The sequence below is a fragment of the Gadus macrocephalus genome, chromosome 2, assembly GCF_031168955.1.
Source record: "Gadus macrocephalus chromosome 2, ASM3116895v1".
NCBI classification, from domain to species: Eukaryota; Metazoa; Chordata; class Actinopteri; order Gadiformes; family Gadidae; genus Gadus; species Gadus macrocephalus.
In genome coordinates this window covers 22480122-22491889 of record NC_082383.1, presented here as the reverse complement: position 1 = coordinate 22491889, position 11768 = coordinate 22480122, and the positions used below count along the sequence as shown (strand labels likewise).

General features: G+C 45.2%; 1 long non-coding RNA gene across 1 annotated transcript; it reads left to right on the top strand.

Moving 5' to 3' along the window:
* Window positions 1-3019: 3019 nt before the first annotated feature.
* Window positions 3020-7553, top strand: LOC132473924 (uncharacterized). The gene is made up of 2 exons (XR_009529498.1): window positions 3020-4285; window positions 6184-7553. It is a non-coding gene; the product is annotated as an uncharacterized LOC132473924 (long non-coding RNA).
* The last annotated feature ends 4215 nt before the right edge of the window (window positions 7554-11768 follow it).

The following is an 11768-nucleotide window of genomic DNA, read 5'->3' as shown; positions in this document are numbered from 1 at the left end:
TTATTTCTTTGCTGGTTTATTTTTGGTTTGTTGTTTTTTCGTACTGGTCATGTGTTCCATCTCCGCCACCATTATGATAGACTTGTACCAGACGGGCACCAAACTTGTACAAGACTTGTACCAAACTTGTAGCAGACTTGTACCATAATTGTACCAGACTTGTACCAGGCTTGTACCAAACTTTTACAAGGCTTGTACCAGACTTGTGCCAGAGATGTACCAGTCTTGTACCAAATCTGTCCCAGACTTGTACTAGACTTGTACCAGACTTGTACCAGACTTGTACCAGACTTGTACCAGACTTGTACCAGACTTGTACCAGACTTGTACTAGACTTATACTAGACTTGTATCAGACTTGTATCAAACTTGTAACAAACTTGTACTAGACCTGTACCAAACTTGTACCAGACATGTACCAGACTTGCACCAAACTTGTACCAGGCTTGTACCAAACTTTTACAAGACTTGTACCAGACTTGTGCCAGAAATGTACCAGTCTTGTACCAAATCTGTCCCAGACTTTTACTAGACTTGTACCAGACATGTACCAGACTTGTACTAGACTTGTACTAGACTTGTACTAGACTTGTATCAGACTTGTAACAAACTTGTGACAAACTTGTACTAGACTTGTACCAAACTTGTACCAGACATGTACCAGACTTGCACCAAACTTGTCACAGACTTGTACCAGACTGCACTATACATTCCTTTCTTGCAGCCAATGGCAACCCTTTTTTTGTTTGTTTTCCTTTTCTATTCTTTTCTCCCTTTTTTTCCCTTTCTTGGACCCCAACCCTTTACCTTCCTTGCTGGTGGGTACAGTAGGAGGGACAGTCAACGGCTACTGGAGTGACAGCCCGTGGTAGAGTGTCGGACCAATCCCTGCGAAGACGCCCCAGAGCCACCTCAGCAGCCACACTTTCACGCCAGAACAGGAAACACAACAAGGACAACAGCAAATACAACAACTATTGCAACACCAGAGAATATAAATATGCAATATGATTGATGGATTGTTGCATTGTGTTGCATTTGAGATTTCGGGGGACGCATGTGGATGTGTGTGCGTTTTTTTGTCTCCATGCTCAAACAAAAGACTGTCGGTGGTGAAGACGGAGGCAACAGTCATTTGATTTGGAACTTGTAGCCAACATCCATTTTATTTATATTTTAGGGCTCTGTGCAGCAGAGTGAAAATGTAAAAATGCTGTTCATGTTGTCATTCTACACAAACTTTTGCTTTCAAATTGTATTTTTTTAAGGAGTTTTCTCTATTTCTTTTTATCTATGTAGTACCACTTTTTGGGGGGGTTTGTTTCTTTACATTTAACTAACTGAAAAATGTGTGTGTTTCTTTCCTTTTGCCCCTCGAAGTGTATTCCTGTGACCTTTTCATTTCACGTGCTTCCAGGGTTAAGATGAGTCGTGGTTTCCCATCCTTTCCCCTATTTCTCTTTCCTGTTCTCTTCTTACACACCCCTCAGTCTTTACGCCGGTAAGGTTGCACCTTTACCGTCGATGGTCACCCCCTTGCCCCAAAGTATATTCCTTAGTGTATTCAATGTCTAAACAACCAACTTGTTAATTTCTCAAAGCAGAATGTTTTTAAATGGGAGATAGTGAATGAGCAGAATAGATGAGGGATCGGTGGCGAGAAAAAAACGTTTGACCGTTGTTGGTGTGGTAGCTCAACCTTGCGCTCAGGTCTTAAATTAGCTCGCCCGTTTGCGTAATGAAAAACCCAGGTGTGCGAGCATGCCTCCTAGTCACGCTCCAGAGAATTAAAAACACACGCACGCATGCACACACACCTACGCACACTGTGTGTATGTGCGTCTATCTACCAAAACCACCTCCATTATAGTCGTCAGGAATTCTCTTTCCGACTCCACCAACTACCCTGTTCCCATCTCCCAGTCTCTCCCGTCTCTCTCCCCCCCCCCCCCCCCTCCCTCCCTGCTGTCTGTCCTCTCGTCACATGACGTGTGTCCACCTCACCGCGCTCGTGTTGTCCGTTGTATATATGTAAAGTGTTGCGTGTTGTAAATGAATTTGCATGGGGTTCCCATTGCGAGCAATAAGGTAACTGATGAAAAAAAAAAAGAGCAATGTGTCTCTTGCGATTCCCCCATCCAACGGTTTGCGTCTCCGGCTTCACGGATGTGTACATATAGCGTCTCCGCGACGACTCAGATTTTGCGGAGGGACGCAAGGTGTGTTTATATACGCGTATATATGCACTGACAGCATGCCGAAAAGAAAGGGTTAAAAAAAAAAATGTGTATCCAGTAACAACAAAAGACACGCCTTCGCCCCGCTCGGTGCGAGGGCGTGGGCGGGATGCAGGTGGGCGCGTTATTATGCATGCAAAAAAAGAAAACTGCTATGATGATATTGGCCAGGAACCCCCTGGCCGTTTAGGTACTGTAACGGGGGGGTGGGGGGGGGGGGGGAGAGATCTATTTTTGCAGGACGGGGCGGGGTTACATTTGTAGAAGCCAGTCTTGTAGAGCGGCTTTGTAAAGTGACTTATGTCAGAGACTTTATGACAAGAGCAGACGTATCGGCCCGCTCTCATCTTATGGTTTTATCACCCCCCCAGCCCCATTCTCTTTTCACAGAGAAGTGTTCAGAGAGTCCCGCACTTGTCCGATATATATGCAAAAAGAAGCAGTAACTGTGAACTAACGCAAATGAAAAAGAAATGAGTCAAAAAAGACAACAAACAAATCCAGCTTCTTCCACCATAATAATGATTTCATTTTCTTTTTATATATTCATCCCCCCCCCCTCACACAATGATGGCTTCGATGCTTTGTCCAATTCTGTCCCTCGTTCCACTCTTTGCGCTCTCTCTCTCTCCCTTGCTCTCTCTCTTTCTCTCTCCCTGTCTTTCGCTCTCCCTCCCTCTCTCTCCCTCCCTCTTGCTCTCTCTCTCTCCCTCTTCCTCTCTCTCTCTCTCTCTCTCTCTCTCTCTCTCTTCTCTCTCTCTCTCTCTCTCTCTCTCTCTCTTGCTCTCTCTCCCTCTCTCTCTCTCCCTCCCTCTTGCACTCTCTCTCCCCCCTCTCTCTCCCTCCCTCTTCCTCACTCTCCCTCTTCCTCACTCTCCCTCTTCCTCTCTCTCTCTCCTCTCTCTCTTTCTCTCTCTCTCTCCCCCTCTATCTCTCTCTCTCGCTGTTTTTCTCTCTTTGTCACCTGTTTTGCTCTTATAGTAGCATAGTTTTGGGGTTTGCATCCATGACACCACATTCACATGACCTATTCCAACCCTTGCAATAACAAAAAATAGTGGGGAGAATCTCAACATAGAAATCCTCTCACTGCAGGCCAGAGCCAACTTGAGACAAAACAGTGGTCGTAGTAGAATCGAAATAACTATATGAAACAATCAAACATCTTTGTACGTTAAACTTACCCTCTTTCTTTCACTGCTTTCCATTTACACAACTCAGGTATATCTTTCTATTTCTCACCTCTCATACCTCTCTCGCGCTCTCTTTCTTTATCTCCATGTCCCTCTCTCTCTCTACTTTCTCGCCCCCATAGCAAAGTGTGTTCTTCTGAGCTGTTGAAACAATGTACTGTATGTATAGAAATGAAGAGACTGAACCGTGTTCCTGTTTTGCTTTGCATTGCTTTGCCCCTATGTGCGTCTGTACGACACGTGTGTGTTCGACTTCAGATGTGTTCCCCTTGTGTGCAACTGCACCTCCCTGACTTCCTCTCTGATGTCACTTCCCCTTTTACCCTTTTCAAGCTCCAAAGCCACCACTCAATTCTAACCTTTTCCCAAAATTCATATTTCAATAGATTTGAAATAGGTAAACGTTGATTGTCCTGACCCCACACACACACACACACACACACACACACACCTAACTCTAAACGCAGAATCCAGATGGGACATACATACAATGGGTGGATGGGTGTCATCATCCCCCATTTTCTTCCTGTTCGTCCAAAACAACTCCATAGAGCTGATCCAGTCAGACCATCCGGGAGGAAGACAGGAATCACTGTAATGTTTTTGTTCTTAACGAGAGCCCATTGATCAGCTGACGTGTGGTGCTGTATTGGGATTGGGTGCTGGTTTTTGGCGGGAATGAGGGGTTGGGGGGGGGCTATGAAATGACGTGTTCTGATTGGTCAACTGAGGAACATCAACAGGGGCATGAAATGAAGGAGGAAAAAATTGTGGCGAGAAAGAAAGTAAAAGTTTTGGTGAGGAGGAAGAGGAAGGAGGAGGAAGGAGGCAAGAGGCAAAGTGCTTCTCACTCCATGTAAGGGACGTGCGCCTCGCTGTGCCTTCCCCGTGTAGCTTCCTGTGTTGCGTCGTGTCCTCACCGCTCGTGGTCTGTGTTCACCCGCGCTACGTCTGTGTCTGTCTGTGTGTGCGTGTGCGTGTGTGTGTTCTCTGAGCTGTGCTGTGTGCCGCGCTGTGTGTCTCACCGCCATGTATTTACTCATTCTTTTCTTCCACCCGAGAGTCCCGGAGGGGAGGGGAGGGTGGGGGGGTCAAATAGCAGTTGCAACTACAGTTTGACGCCCTCGTTCTATACTGTCTTGGCCCCCGCAACACCGGACCCTCCGCAACACCCAGGGGGGGCATTGTGTTGTGCGTCTGGTGTTGGGGGGGGGGGCCCCCGATCTGAACCCAGCCTCGTCCTCTGGTCACCACCCACAATCCCTGATCGCAGCCATCCACCCCTGTCCCCGACGGCATAAAACTAATTTGAATTATTTGCAATTGCTGGTTGACGTAGTAAAAAGCCAGGCCTGCGTGTCCCTCTGCGCGGGGCTCACTGTGCCATGGCTCAGCTCCGGGGGTCTGCCTTCCTATAGCTTACGTCCTGGTGGGCTGCAGTCCTCCTAAAACCAGCAGCGCAGACTAAACTTCCAGGCTCAGAAATTGAACGAAAACCGTAGCTGTGGTTTTTTTTTGTACGTGTTTTTCTTTGCTTCCACCCTCGTCGTGCGAGTTCAGCTAAACCATGACGGCATTGATGTCACCGATTGCTTATTGTACCGCAAATCATATCGTGTCATCATAACGTGTTCATCGTACGATTAATTTGTTGTTGATGCAACAATCCATACTGCTATGTCTTAATATCCACTTTCTGGTCCTGGAATAGTCTGCCTCTGCCAACGACCTTGTTCTGATGTTTCGACCTTTAAATCCCCAGAGGTTGGAATCTGTATTGCTGCGGTCCCCCCTAGCCATCCAATAACACTGGGACATCAGAGAGGTTTTAAGTGTGTTTGAATTCAGAGGACTAAGCAGCCAGCCAAGGACTTAAATCTTCTGCAGACTGAAACTCTGTCTCTGTGTGTGCGTGTGTGTCTCTGTGTGTGTGTCTGTGAGCGTGTGTGACAGAGAGAGAGTGTGTGTGTGTGTGTGTGTGTGCGTGCGTGTATGCGCAACACTTTAAAGCTTTTTTTTTTCTCACGATATTGAACATACTTGCATGCCATCTGAGTTAGCTTTAAGACTGCTTCTGTGGTGTGGTTCTTGGCCTACAGCAACAGCTTTGTTTTGGTGGTGGTATCGACTCGATCTAATGTTACGATCCAACCCTATCTCACACGGTGCCGTTGGTATTGCAGCAGTGAGAACGCATGTACAGTTACCAGCCATTACAGATCCCCCGATGAGAGTGGGCAGGGCTTGCATGCACGGGAAGAGGGAGGGGGGGGGGGGGGGGGGGTGGAGTGGCATCTTTAATGGCTTTAACTGCACATGTTGAGGTCAGAGGTCAGCATTAATCGACTCTTTCCATACAAAAGAAATTGGAGCTCAATGATGATGCATTTGTCAAATATGTTGGGCAATTGGTATGGCTCATTACCCTATCATTTCCATTATAATTTATTTCAAACAAAGCCAATCCCATTGAGTTAACCAATTACTGTGTCAAAATTGTTTTACTGCTCACAATTATATTCTGAAAATAATGGAACGCCGTTTCATGCTTTTTTTTATTAAAGCATGAAACGTGGTTTTGACGTTTATCCTTGAATCATGAACCAATACCAGTCAATTACCAAAAACACATTTGTGATTTGCGTCGTATCTTAATTGGTGCAGAACCGGGAATCGTTTCCTTTCTTGGGGGGAACATGTATCAGCCATGCGAGTAGTATCTGACGCTTGTGTCTTCTTTTCTCTCTCTTTCAGTGTTGAGTTTCTAACTTCCCGCTGTACCTGAGCAAAGAGGAACGACAAAACAAACGTGCAATAGTCCTCGACGCAAAGACATGGGGTAGCAGACTCACGAGAGAGAGGAAAAGAGAGAGGCCATGAGAACATAAGGAGAAAGAGAGAGAGAGAGAGATAGAGAGAGAGAGAGAGCTGAGGGTGGAAAAACAAGAAAATATCCTGCTTTTTGTTGCTTGGTTAACGTGATAATAATCTTCTTCAATCCTGTCTCTGTTGAAAGCTCCTGCTTTCCCCACTCTGCTCAGGAGAACATTGAATGGACCAATGACAAGAGAGCATATGTCCATGCAACCTTTAAATTCATAATGAAGAGAGGTAATGCATTGGATGACGTAGGAAACCAATGTAGCACCAAATTCCTTTGACCACAACAGCTTTTTTTTAACACATTCTTTATTCAGCGTCCTCTTTTTTTTCCGGTTTTTCAGTCATTCTTGTTTTCCGATCATCCTTACCTCGCAACGGACTATGCAACGTGAGAAAACGCCAGACCCTGATGTCCTAAGTGGATCAAGACTGGCCCAGATGATGTCGTGAGGCACAGGACTATTTTATCAAAACAAGTCTCTCACAGAGGAGGACAGGATGCTACACACACACACACACACGCACGCACACACACACACACATACTGTACACACAGGATACATCCGTCAGATCCCATGCTATTTTGTCGTTGTCATCATGACCCTGTGTCATGGTCGTAGCAGTTGCCAACTTCGGGACTCCGAGGAACAAACACGGGGCGGCTTTCATTTGAAAGCTCCCCAGATAGTTCAGCCACTCCCCTCGATTGCTGCTGGAGCCCGCCCAAACAAAAACACAGACAGATGGCAACCCTGCTGTTAGCGAGGCCTGAAGAGCGCGGGAGCAGAGGGAGGAAAGAAAAGAAAGACTGTGTGCTTTGCGGGACGGACAACAAACCGAAAGAGGACAGAATAACCTCCAATCGTCTCTTGAAAGGCAGCGACCGCGACGAGGGAGTCGACGGAAAAAGACATTGTTCTATTTTGAGTGCCCGGCACACTTTATCGTCATTTTAGCATATATCCCTTACCTCCCCCCCTCCCCTCCCTCTCTCTCTCTCTCTCTTTCTCTCTCTCTCTCTCTCTCTCTCTCTCTCTCTCTCTCTCTCTCTCTCTCTCGCTCCTCTCTCTCTCGCTCGTTCTCTCCCTTTCTCCATCCCTCCCTCCCTCGTTCTCTCGGACAACGTCTTCCACTCCCTCCCTGCATCTCAGCATTGCTGCTGCTCTTTTGTAGCAAAAAAACTGCATGGCATGACCAAAAAAAAAAAAAAAAACTGAACCCGAAGAAAGACAGTATAAAAATCAACGAACCTCCCAGCAGCAGATCAGAGTTCAAGAAAGAGCAGTCGGACTATAGAAGAGGAGGAGGAAGAGAGACCACACATTTATATTCACTCGACTTCATCAACGCAAACTCATATTTGTCTTTGTTGTTTGCCTTCCCCCCAGCCCAAAAAAAATTGCCGCCAACGCAGGCAAAAAAAACACAAAATGATCCCAACAGTAAAGGATGAGGGGATTCTGTCTCTCTCTCTCTCTCTCTCTCTCTCTCTCTCTCTCTCTCTCTCTCTCTCTCTCTCTCTCTCTCTCTCTCTCTCTCTCTCTTTCTCTCTCTCTCTCTCTCTCTCTCTCTCTCTCTCTCTCTCTCTCTCCTTCTCTCTCTCTCTCTCTTTCTCTCTCTCTCTCTCTCTCTCTCTCTCTCTCTCTCTCTCTCCCTTCTCTCCTTCTCTCCTTCTCTCTCTCTCTCTCTCTCTCTCTCTCTCTCCTTTTCTCTCTCTCTCTCCTTTTCTCTCTCTCTCTCTCTCTCTCTCTCTCTCTCTCTCTCTCTCTCTCTCTCTCTCTCTCTCTCTCTCCTTCTCTCTCTCTCTCTCTCTCTCTCTCTCTCTCTCTCTCTCTCTCTCTCTCTCTCTCTCTCTCTCTCTCTCTCTCTCTCTCTCTCTCTCCTAGTCCCCCAGAGTCAAGAGGGATCTCTTGCAGACTGTTTCCTCAGCACTTCTTGGGAATATGATGGAATAACAACACTGGCGACTTAGGAAGTGTGTGTTCACCACGCAAACCCCTCTTGTAAAGAAGAAAAAGATATATATACTGTATATATATATATATATATATATATATATATATATATATATATATATATATACAGAGAGAGATATGTATTCCAGGGAAAAAAAAAATAATTAAGGCAATGTTTTAGAATTTGAAAGTGCATTTTTATGACATTGTTTACCAGCATGAAATCTCTGCATGACTCTTTGCTCTGCAAGTCCGTCAGGTCTCAAGTCCCCACACGACAGAAGAGGGCTAGACATCTAGAGTTCAATAAACAATGGGAAATGAAAAAAAAATACAATGAAACCTTTATGTTACATGCTATGACGTCTAATCGATGTTTAGGGTTAGCTTTAAGAGAAAAAAAAAAAAGAGGTACTATATTTTTTTCAATAACACAAAAAAAAGAAACAAAAAAAAAAGAAACCTTAGGATTGCGAGCTGCAGAGGCGTGTTTTTGTTCTGAACGTTTTGAGGTACATTCTGAACGATTTGAGGTACCCCCCCCCCGGCCCTCAGGGGCCCACCCCTCCCGGCCCCCAAAGTTTCCACTTCCAGGATAAAAATAGCTCTTAGGAACCCCAATATGACCCGTTTCTTATTTTTCTTTTCTTTTAGTTTTTCGTTGTAATTACTGACACTCCCATATCGTCTCTTTTACCGCCATTTTGATTAACATGGTCACCTGGCTACCGATCCACCTTCTCTTCCTCCTCCTTCCCATGAGTCTGCCTCTCATGCTTTTTCTTCCGTGTCTTCCATGTCTAAGGCTCACCCCCCCCCCCCCCCCCCCCCCCCCCCCCAAGCCGAGGCGGGGGTCCGTTCAAATCCCAGCATGCCCTTTCTATCGGCACCAACTTCCAAATGTGTTGACCTTTCCAGGCTAAGCCAAGCTAACCGCTCCCATCCAATTCGACGACTAAAATATACATCATTTTTGCTTTGTTTCATTTATTTATAGTGATCTCTTGTCCTTGATGTCTTTCCGAAAATGTCCAAGTAAAAAATTCTCTGAGAACCGTAAAAGACAGCACTTAACCTATGACGTTAGCGGTTAGCTAGCGTGACGTTTCTAGAGCAGAACTCCACCTCAGGGAGCTGGTGTGGCCCTCCGGCTAGCTGAACGCTAATCAGCTGGCTAGATGTTAGCTCTAGCTAGGCTTAGTATCACTTATTCAACTATTCCACAAGAAGGCACCTTTCCAATACTAATATATTTAAAATGAATCGTAGGTGAAGATTTCTTTATAGATTAGTGAATTTAACTTTAGACAAACACACCAATTAACTCCAGAACGGCCTGAATTTCAGGCATTGTAGCGCAAGGTGTGACTTGCAATATATTATGGTGGCTGTACAGGGCAGTTTTGTTGTGTTGAATAAGTTTAATTGGTGATGAATTGGTTTCATACGGCAGGCTGCCCATGTTAGTCCTGCTAAAGTGGATGTGCCAATATCCGAATATTGCAGTGTCCGATTTGACTAAGTGAGAGTGTAATAATGATATGAACCAAAGATGGTTGTCCTTTAAAATGTATATGGAAAAAATTTGTAATATCAATATTTGTTATTTGTAATTTTCTTTTTTTGATCGAGCATTCATCTCAGGGGTAACATATAGCACGCAGAAAATACCCACAGTAAACACAGGGCAGTTTGTGACAGTGACAAGGAAAAATAGAGAATATTTTCTTCTTCTAAATCAACCAAGCTAATGTGAATCCCTTTCATTGTGTTCCTACATACATTATGTTAAGACCACCCTCCCCCCCATATAATGTTTTGTGCTCACTATTATACATGAATATTATTCTGATTACTATCATGATATGATATGGATGTAATCTTTATTTGGGGGGAATCTTGTATTTAGTTGTTTTTCTCTTTTCACAACTATGCAGTGCAGCTTTCAAATAGTCAACAATAAAGCTAGCTTACCATTGACTGTAGCTATACAGGGAGTAAAACGAAACTGTATTCATCTATTTTGTTTTTCATATCTCCAGCTCCCTTTTGTGTGGTCGATTTTACATATTGCTATGATGATACGGATTTATTGAATATTTAGTAAAGATGCTGATGGAAATGATGATTGTCATTTGAATGATGACTTAACAATAATAATGCATCCATCCATGCTTTTGTATTCAAGTCTGCAGTTTTTAAACACAAACAGACTATGCAACTATCAGATACCTGCAGTAACATTGCTCTTGCTTTTGAACTCATCATGGGATGAGAGAGGATGGCAAAAAACATGTTCTTTGTCCATATGCAAAATGTCCCCCACCTTCTCTGTCCCCCTCTCTCCCCAATATGATGTTATCTCATTTCCCCTCGCCCGACCCCGACACCACGAGTCAGCTGAGCTCTAGTTTGTATTTAAAGAACTACAGACGAGCGTAACCAAGTTGCTTGATCAACCAATAACGAGACGACAGACACATCAGAGGGGAGTTTGGTGGAGAAATGAGCAAGGGAAGTGCACTGGAAGACAAGGTGAAGGGTAAAGACAGGTGTTTGTCTGCGTGTGTGTGCGAGTGCGTCTGTGTGTGCGTGCGTGTGTGTGTGTGTGTGTGTGTGTGTGTGTGTGTGTGTGTGTGTGTGTGTGTGTGTGTGTGTGTGTGTGTGTGTGTGTGTGTGTGTGTGTGTGTGTGTGTGTGTGTGTGTGTGTGTGTGTGTGCGTGCGTGTGCGTGTGTTCGACCTACCGTCATTCTGCAGGGACTGGGAGGGTTTTGAGCTAACCTGTGTCACTACACGTCAGTGAGGGCGAGTGAGACAGCCGAGCCCACCCTTAGTGGAACTTTACTTGAAACCCCAACGAAAATATAACATATCAACGAACCACAGCGAAAACGCAAGGGGCCGCCAACTGTCCATTGTCCCCATCCCCCCTCACCCACACACACCTCTCTCACTGAAGCCACATCTTTCTCTGTCTGCCCCTCTCCCCCCGTCAGCTCAGCCCTCCTCCTCCTCCTCCTCCTCCTCCTCTTCCTCTTTTGTGTTTCTATGAGGAAGATGTCTCTTCTTGCATCCCTTGCTCTTGATTTTTTTTTTCTATCCCATTGTTTGAAAATGAATTCTAATGCATGGAAACTTTAAAAAGACGACTTTAACTTCTTTGTGAATGAAGGATGGCGGCGGGGGCGCTTCTCTTCGGGCCGCAGTACGGACCCCGTAGTTCCTACTCCTTTCCTGTTATCTCTGCCGGGAGCTGGCGTGACCTTGCAAATAAATGGCTCTGAAAAGACGGTTTTACGATGATCTAACCCCTCAACCCCCTTATTGTTGGCATTGTGTTTTGGAGATTATTAACACTAATTTTATTGCGCTTATCTGTATTGCTTCGTTTAGATGTGGCTCATCTCATCTGGCCATCTGTCGGCCTGTGGGTTTCACTTTCTGCTAGACTTAAATGTATCATTAGATAGAGGGATGGTGCAAAACTCCAAAGTGGAGCT